Source organism: Corvus brachyrhynchos, unplaced genomic scaffold (genome assembly GCF_000691975.1).
Source record: "Corvus brachyrhynchos isolate BGI_N302 unplaced genomic scaffold, ASM69197v1 scaffold5, whole genome shotgun sequence".
Lineage (NCBI taxonomy): Eukaryota > Metazoa > Chordata > Aves > Passeriformes > Corvidae > Corvus > Corvus brachyrhynchos.
The window spans coordinates 4,334,874-4,343,691 of record NW_008238321.1 but is presented as its reverse complement, the minus strand read 5'-3'; the positions used below and the strand labels follow the sequence as shown (position 1 = coordinate 4,343,691).

The 8,818-nt window shown below is 48.4% G+C and overlaps 1 long non-coding RNA gene across 1 annotated transcript in view; it reads right to left on the bottom strand.

The window, feature by feature from the left end:
• Window positions 1-8,039, bottom strand: part of LOC108446687 — a 58,013-nt gene extending 49,974 nt beyond the window's left edge. The window contains exon 1 of the long non-coding RNA XR_001861967.1: window positions 7,662-8,039. This is a non-coding gene — a long non-coding RNA (uncharacterized LOC108446687). The remainder of the gene's footprint in view (window positions 1-7,661) is intronic.
• Between the last annotated feature and the right edge of the window lie 779 nt (window positions 8,040-8,818).

Sequence of the window (8,818 nt, the reverse complement as noted above, 5' to 3'; positions counted from 1 at the left end):
GGGCAGGAGGGAAAAGTCCCTCTTTCCCCAGCTCAGCTCTATGGCCCATTAGAGCTGCTGCTTAGGGAGAATCCGACACTCAGGACAATGCTGACAGCCCTGTCACTTGTTCACAGACAGCTCCGTATACTGGGGGTCGCTGGGCAAAGGCCAGGCTGGCTGCAGGGACGGGGACGAGCACGGTGTCTGTGCCATGCAGGGACAGGGCTCTGGAGGCTGGGGACATGGCAGTCTGGTCCTCATCTCCGGTGGGTGGATGGAAGCAGAGCCCAGGCCAGGAGGGTCTCTGCAGAGACAGCGGTGGCGATGCGACACCCCTGTTTTCATGTCAGATGGAGGGAATGGGCAGCCCCTCCCAGAAAATCAGAGGGTCTTTCTTCGGGAGCTGTGGCTACAAAATCACTTCTCTGAGGTTGAAGTGATTCAGGACATGCATCTCTAATGGTGAAGGACTGCAGCAGGGGCAGCTCAAAGCCCTGACCTGGAGGAGGCTCCTGCAGGCACGATGCTCTCAGAGGAGGCAGCGCAGTCTGGGGGACAGTGCATACCCCCACTTTGGGAGACCCTCCTCCAGGGCAGAGAACACACTTCACTGAAGAAACTGAACTGGAAGTTTTCAGGCTGCTATGATACACCCAATTTTGCTATTTAACATTTGCTTTTCTTTTTCTTCTGTCTTTGGTCTTTCATTTCTTTCTGGAACAATAACAAGAGCAGATAAGAATTCTTTAATCTGCTCCCGGGAAAGGTGGAATGCTGATTGCTTGCTCTGCCTCTTTTGGTCAAGCATTTTTATCCTGAATTGCTGTGGGGAAAGGTCTTGGTTCTTCAGGCACTAGCTTTTGTCTTTCTGTGAGCTGAAGGGTTTTTCCCGAAGGGAGTACTGAAATGCTTCGATGATCTTTAAAAAAATGTTGTGCAGATTTTGTGAGATTTCAGGCTGCGGTAAAAGCAAAATTTAACATGCTGAATGTCATTTTTTTTAAGGAGTTAAGCAAAAGGCTACTGGAACTGTCAGAGTTTAAGCTTCAACCTTTATGTTTACAAAGCAGAAAGGGCAATTAGGTGTGGAAAAATAAATTTTTCCAGGACTCTGTCAGTAGTTGTGGTTTGTACTCAGACTGCTGAATGACAGGCTAGTTTAGTGCCGTAGGCAGAGACTCAGTGTAGAGCAGCCCTGACATTTCTTTGATGCTAAGCAGTGTACCCTAATAAAGATGTTCTTTGAAGTCACTCCCTCTTGCCTGGCATGCAGGCATTACAGAGCATTCCCAGGGCAGCAGGACTGGAACTGCCTGCATGCTCCAGGCCTCCCATGCCTGGCATTCTGCTTCCCTCCTTGCTTTAGACTTCCTCCACACCTCAATCCACTGAACCTGAGGAAGAAAGTTTTGGAATAATCAAAGATAAACCTAATAGGCGAGTTCTGTGCTTTCACCTCCTGGCTATTTCACAAAGCCTGTTTTCACCATGGAGTTGATGACAGAAAACTTCATGGTCCTGTGAGCAGAGTCCATGAATGAGCACAGCCCAGCATGTGGCAAGGACGGCTGCCCAAACTCACAACCAGTCACAGTCCTTCCAGCACCTGCACAAGCAGCTGAAGAAAGACCTGCTTTCTCAGCAGATGAAGCGAGCTCCTCTTGGCTCTTTCCTCTGCACCCTGTCAGTCAGTTTTGAGCCTATGGCCAGGCCAGCACAGCTCCCTGTGAAGGCAGGGCATGGACTGCAGACAGCAGTTCCCCAGTGCCAGCTGTGAGGTCCTGGCTGCCATTAAGGGAAGGACTGCACTCCCTTCCCATTCCCTTCCTTCAGTCTTCCCTTCCTTCCCTTCCATCTCCCATTCTTCATGCATTTCTTCTCTCTGCAAAGACCAAAACACGAAAAGAGAGAACAGAAGTGGGGGAGGCACTGGCAAGCCCATCTCCAAGTGTGAAGTGACAGCAGATGGCAGAGGCGCTGCTCTGTGGCAGATAAAAACATGTCAAAGGCAGTCATTACAGCAGCCTGCCTGACTGCCTGAGCTCCCAGCTGCCAGCACCCATTGGACTTGGATCTCCTAGGGAGACAGCACATTCTTGAGCCTCCTCCCACAAAGCTACAGACACAGGCACTGGAACAGCTCCTCAAGTTCTCAGGAAGGATGCAGCAATGCAGAGCCAGACCATGGCCCTGTAGCACAAATTTGTTTGGCGCTGCCTGGGTATGAAATGCTCCTCACACACTAAGCAAACTAACATTGTTCCCTCTGCCATTTACTATCCAGAGCATCAGTGACTCACGCCAAGCACGGCTTTTGGCACACCTCCACACACAGCCTCATGCCTGGGCACACAGGGCCGGGAGGGAGCAGGGCCAGAGCAACAGCAGCACACAGCTGCCAGTGGACAGAAGACCATGGTCCTATCTCAGAACTGGAGCAGGGCATCCCAGAGTGAAAACTTAATAAATTATAACACTAAGCACCAACGTGATGCCTTTACATTTACAAAGCACTGGGTAAACATTAACTAATTTATCTATTGTACTTAGCAATTATATAGTTCTTTATATTTTCCAGGTCCTGTGCAAACATTAGCTAATTAATCGACTTAATTATTTCCATGTTTTATATTCCAGAGCACTGCACACTGGCAGCACAAGGAAGAGGCCTTAGCAGGGATAGCCACAAGCACACTCAGCTTTTAGGTGCCTGACACATTTTGGGAAGATGTCTCGAGAAGGTGCCAGCAGTCCTGGACAGTCCTGCCACCACAGCATGCCAATAAAAGTAGACAAATCAAAACTAAAGAAATATGAAGCATTTTCCATCAGAAAGATCATAAAAGAACTGAGTCTGCCAATCAAACACTGTCCAAACAAGGATTAATGTGCACCCCCTCATGCAGAGCCACAGCTCTCTGTTTATTGCATTTTAACATTGTCAACAGCACTTGCTGAGGCACTTTGCCGTGCTCTGCTGACCTCCACCATTTGGGATGGCATGTGAATTGATTGCAGTTGAAAGATTCTTACTGGAATAAAATGAGCTTCTCAATTATCCAAATAAATCCCTGTGTTCCAGTGATCTTCACCAGGGAGCACTTCCCAAACCCCAAGTTCATGACAACAGATATCTCCGGCTCACAAAATACAGGTAACTGTGCTGTCATTCACTGTTGAGGTACAGGACAGGAGAGGCCAGGCGATGCTCTGTACGACACAGGGAAGGGAGGCTGTGGGACAATGTAGGGCTTACTGGTGTGTCTGATGGATAAATGATAAACTCTCTAGCAAAGCAAGCTGTGGTTATTTTTGATACCTTTTGTCAAACACAGTGCAAGAGATATGCAGGAAGTACTAATGGGATGATGAACAGGCGAACAAGATGAACCAGCCTTTCCTTGGATGTGTTACAGTAACTTAGGAACTAGTTGTTTCTTTACTGTGCTTCTTTATGGCACTGTCACACAGGCACATATGCACAATTATTAAAAAATATAATTTGGCCTTGAAAAAATTGTGGGGTGCGGAGCAGGCCTCTAAGTACCACAAGCTTGACCTCTATAGGCTACTAGACCAAACATCCGATCTAGTCCATAACCAGTGTGTTATATCTCCATTCAACAGGAAAATATTTGTAACAGTCCTGTTCTCACCTGAAGCCTGGCAACATGCATTCCCCTTTCTCCCAAAGCCTACCCAAGAGGTTACAGATGGTGGTGACAGCCAGCTCCATCACCACACTGTGCCACCCTGTCCTGGCAGCCTGGCTCTTCCAACACCAGTCCTCCAGGAACACTGGAAGTGTCTCATTGTGACATGGAGAAGAGCCACATGCAGCACAGCCATGGTAATCTTGAGGCCCCATGGAGAGAAGGAGTTGCTCTGACACTTGTGGTGAGGGGAAAGGAGCAAGGGTCTGCTGGAAGCACTGACTCCAGCCTGGGCACATACCCTGAGCGTGCTGTGCCAAGGACAGGCCTGGGCACATATCCAGACAGTGGAGCAGCAGCCCCTCTCTATGCTGGCCTTAGTCTGAAGGGACCATGCAACATAACCATCATATAAATCATGGAAAGTCACCTCAGATGCAGGTGAAATGCTCCCACACCCGTAGGATGAGCTATATGTCCAGCCCGGAATGTCTGGCTCACCAGTGAAGCTGTCATGGACCAAAGGAAACCCTTTGCTTGTCAGAGTTGCTTTTTTAATATGCCCTTCTGTTCAGTCTTGATTAATTCAGCTTCATGTCTATGTGTCTTGCAAATTAATTGGCAGAAAAATGGAAACCATTAAAAATATTAGTTTCTTCCATGTTCCCCTGAAGCAAAACACTGCAATGCTGCCCAAGCCTGCTGTGCTCCTACTGAGCAGGCCTTGCAAGCCTTGGGGTGGAGCCCTGGGTGGAGACTGCTGTGGCAAACCTATCCATGACCTTCCAGGTACCACCGGAGAAGCTACAGCAGCAGTGCTACAATTTAAGTTGGTTTCATTCCCATGTGTCTCCTGGGACTGCACTTCCTTTGCCTACTTTGTAGTTGACAGAGAAGCCCATGCCTGTGAAAGGCAAGTACCTCGCCCATAGATCTGGCAATTATTTACAGTTACATGAACAAATAGATCAAGCAGACTGCTTAATAGACACATAATGTTTCATTTTTTATTATAATCTATTAAAGATGGATTCTCTCAAGTTGCTGTGATAGAAGAAAGCTTTCTGAAAAGCTGATTTAAATACAGCTGCTCACAGGGACAAACATCAGGCATTCAGCTGTTTTGTGTACCTGAAAATATTTTTCTTCTGACTGATACAGCGAGTACTGCCTATGGGCACTGGTACTTGGAGTTCTGAGAGAGTTGGAACAGGCATTATAACACTAATTAGCAACTAGTTTTTAAATTTGAATTCATTAAAGGACTATGCATCTGGGGTTAAAAAAATCCAGCCAAAGCCCTAAAATGTTCGTGAAACATTTAGCCATGCTTGAACTTGCATGCCCCAGCCTGATTCTGAAGAACAGCAAGTATTCACTCACATCCTGGCTCTGCCCCACAGGTGACAGCAGTGCTGCTCCCAGAGCAGCATTTGACCCGGGCAGATGGGCACCCAGAAGCCTGACTCCTCCAACAGCTGCATTCACATCCATTCCTGGGGAACTCGGGCATGGGAACTCTGCAGAAGGGAGCTAATGGGGCGAGGGGGAGCTGGGACAAGGGACCAGGTAGCAGTGCCATAGACCCTGCAAGAGCATCTCAGCATTGTCCTCCCCATAGCAAGAAAAAACACTCAGGGCACAGGATAAGTGAACAGATTTTCTTCCTACAGGAAAGACCTAAGAGAAAATTTTAACTAGCAAATGTAAACAGATAACAAAACTGATGCTGACGTGGCCAAACAGCAGTGCAGAGCAGCAGCAACGACTGAAGCCTCTGCTCCCTGGCATGCACAGCCTTCCCAGCAGCAGCATTCCCACCATCCTATGCCACTTCCCCCACAGTGTCCTCTCACACTGGGTGAAGATGCTGTGCAAACCTGCAGGGAGATGAGGAGCAAGCAACAGGATGGCTCCAAGCAGCAGCACTTCTCAGTCCCACTCTAGAATACCAGGGCAGAGGAGCCATGTTTTGCACACCAAGGACATCTAGCAGAGGAGAGAGGATCTGTGCTGGGGAGAGGGTCAGTATCCAAATGAGGACAAGGCCAAGGAGGAAGATGGACATCCAGTGCTTCTCTGTGACTGCTCAGTTGGGAGCAGGGAGATTTTCACAATCCACCATGGCCCCTTGGTAAGATCAAATCAGACAGGGAGGCAAGCAAGGGGCAAAGAGGCACACCCTTTCCCAAGGCTTCCTGGGCCTTCAACTGCAGCCAGATACAATCAGCATGAGATTTGAAGGGTTCCACATGTCCTCTGCAATAAGCAGCAGCAGCATGAGCAACAGCTGTGACATGCCACAGCAGAGAACAACAGCATGGTCCGAGGGACAAAGGCCAGAAGCTGGGATGCAGCACCTGCCAAGGACCAAAGCTCACAGCAGCCTGGATTTCAGCCTCACTCCACAGCTGAATTGGCCACACCATCCCCAGCCTGCCCCAACCAGCACCCCACAAACCTGCACAGTCCTGCAGCCCCACTGCTGGCTCAGGCAGCAAGCCCAGGGTTAAATCTATGCTCAGCAGCTGCTTCCTGCCCTCTGCTCTTGGGACATTCCCACTGCACATGCCAGGTGGAAAGGAAAGCAGGGCTGAGCACCTGGATGAAAGATAAGCAAGCCATGGTGCTGTGCCTGCTGCTCTTGGGGGAGTCAGGGGTGAATCATAACTTCATCAGCCTACAAGGAAAAGAACCAATTATCTGGCAATTGTTTGCAGTCCATTTCAGTGAGAGGCTCATAACCTAACCAGCCCTTGTAGTCAGGGGGAATAAAATATATGCTGACATCAGTATACAGAGGTTCCCATTGGAAGCCACTTTCACTGCAGTGTCGTGAATCTTTTCAGAAGCAGCTTGAAAAGATTCACTCAGTGTATCAATCTTCCTGGGGAGCAGAGCTGACGATGGTTGTACATAATAATGCTTAAGCCAATTCACATGCACTGTTAGTGGCTGCTTACAAGTCCTGGCCCTAATCAGTACATTAAATACAAACATATGACTAATAACTCTGAAAGGGCCTCTCCAGGGGCAGTGAAATGCTCTGCCTTGGCCACTGTCAGCTCCTCAGGCTTCTATAGTGGCACAATCTCCCCTTGACTCCAAGAGGGAGAATGGAAAACCATCACTCTTTTCTTTATTCAGGTGACACATTTTTTATGAGCCAAATTCTTTACTTTAGGTTTTGATGGTGATTCTGTGACTTTATGTTTGTCCTGTAATCACAGCACTTCTCTGAAGCAGAAGCAGAGCCCATAACTGCTGCTGCCTTAGTCAGCTTGTGCTGGAGAGGAAGAAGCTGCCCCACTGCAGCTCCCTGAAACAGCCCTGGCTGCCCACTGCTGGGGTACCATGGGTGCATGGGTGCCCAGCTCTCCACCATAACAGCTCCCCTCTGGCAGCCAACCAGCCTGGACAGGTGGACACACTCCCCCACTCTGATGAGGAAACCAGGAACTATAAGCTGAACAGCAGCTAATGGAGCAGGTGACTCAGAGCTCTCTGGCTCAGGACCTCCCATTCAGTCAGGATTTCTTGAGCAGTATTTCTATTGCCATACCTGTTATCACACATACCCCTTTGGAGTGGCACATAGGCAAGGATAGAATAACCTTAAATGCAACATCTTCTGCAGAAAGCATCTGATGCATCCTTACCAGACACCCGTGTGCTCCAGTACTGCTGAGAGCTCTCACTCCATGTGCAGGAAATGCTTCCTCTAGAAGCAGCATAATGCTGTCACAGGCTTTCCCATGTAATTGACTCTGTATGTCCTTTTCTTTCTTTTTGATTCTTGTGGGGTTTTTTAACAGGTAGTAGACCACGTTAAAACTTCCCTTTTCATCATTACACAAACAAAACCTGACCATTAATCAATCTCCTGTTAATCCCTGTGCACATACACCCCTGGTTACTGTAGCTGTGGGAGTCTCCCACTTAATCAATGAAGTAAGCAAGCACCTAGTTTGTGCTGCCAGAGGAATGTGGCATCTGAGAGAGAACACAGTATTCCCCCTTCCTTACCTTGGTGTGTGCTTCACTGCTGCTCACAGGCACACCCTGCACCCGGGGCCGCTGAGGAGGTAACAAAGGACATTCCAGAGGAGGCAGCACCTGAGCATGCTCTGGCTCGACTCAGGGGACACTGCCATCACTTGTCACAGGTTCGTAGGAATGAAGTGTCATCCTAGACCAAAGTCTTGTGAGTGACTTCCTGTGAAGAAAGGAGATAGGAAAGAAAGCATCTTACAAAGCAGATTATAGCTGCCTTCACCTTCCCCACCTCTGTGTGACTGAGGCGCAGTTCCTGATACTCTGGCTGTGCCCTGATTGTGTGGGCAGCAGCTCTGAGCTGGGAGCCTCTGTGCCACCCTCCGTAACAACCACACTGAGGGTAGAAGAGCCCAGAAGAGGTGTCCAGGCCAGACTAAGTCCAAATCCAGTGTTAAGAGCCCTCTATATGTTGTTTTCTACAGCAGCTGAATCACAAATGCTGCTTCATTAAGCTTGAGATTCATCAGCCATTGTTAGTGTTTCACACAGTAACAAAATAATATTTTAAAGAAAATAGGCATCAGAAGAAAGCAAGTCCACTGGCTGCTGGGTCTGCTATCCCCCACTGAAGCCTGGCAGCCTGCCTGCTGCCAGGTCTGACAGGCAGGCAGAGACGGGAAAACCCCTCACGGCTCTTTTTATTGTGATAGCCCTATATGAAGCTGCAAACATATCTGTCACCTTCCAGCACATTGTTTACCAGCTCTCCTCAACATTCCCCAAACAATATTTTCTAGAGACTGTAATTCAATACCTCACACCCCAGAGCTGTAGCATCAGCCCAGAGAGCAGCTTGATGAATGTATCGTGTTCCTCCAGGGCTTGGGCTTGGGAACTGGTTTGTGCTGTTCCAGCTGTTAATTATCCCTCTGCTTTTTGCTAGTCTCATCCCAGCTGTGCCTCTGTATTTATCATATGGGTCTACATGCACTAAAAACATCCTTACTCTTTAAAGTATAAGGAGTAATTTATCCCTTTTGTGCAACACAAGGCAGCTCAGGGGACCAAATGGCAAGACTTGATCAATAAGGCGCTCACTAGATTAGAGGCACCAGGGCTCAGACCTCGAAGTGCTTGTTTAGAAGAAATGCAAGAGAATGAACTGAGAATGTTAAGCACAGACACAA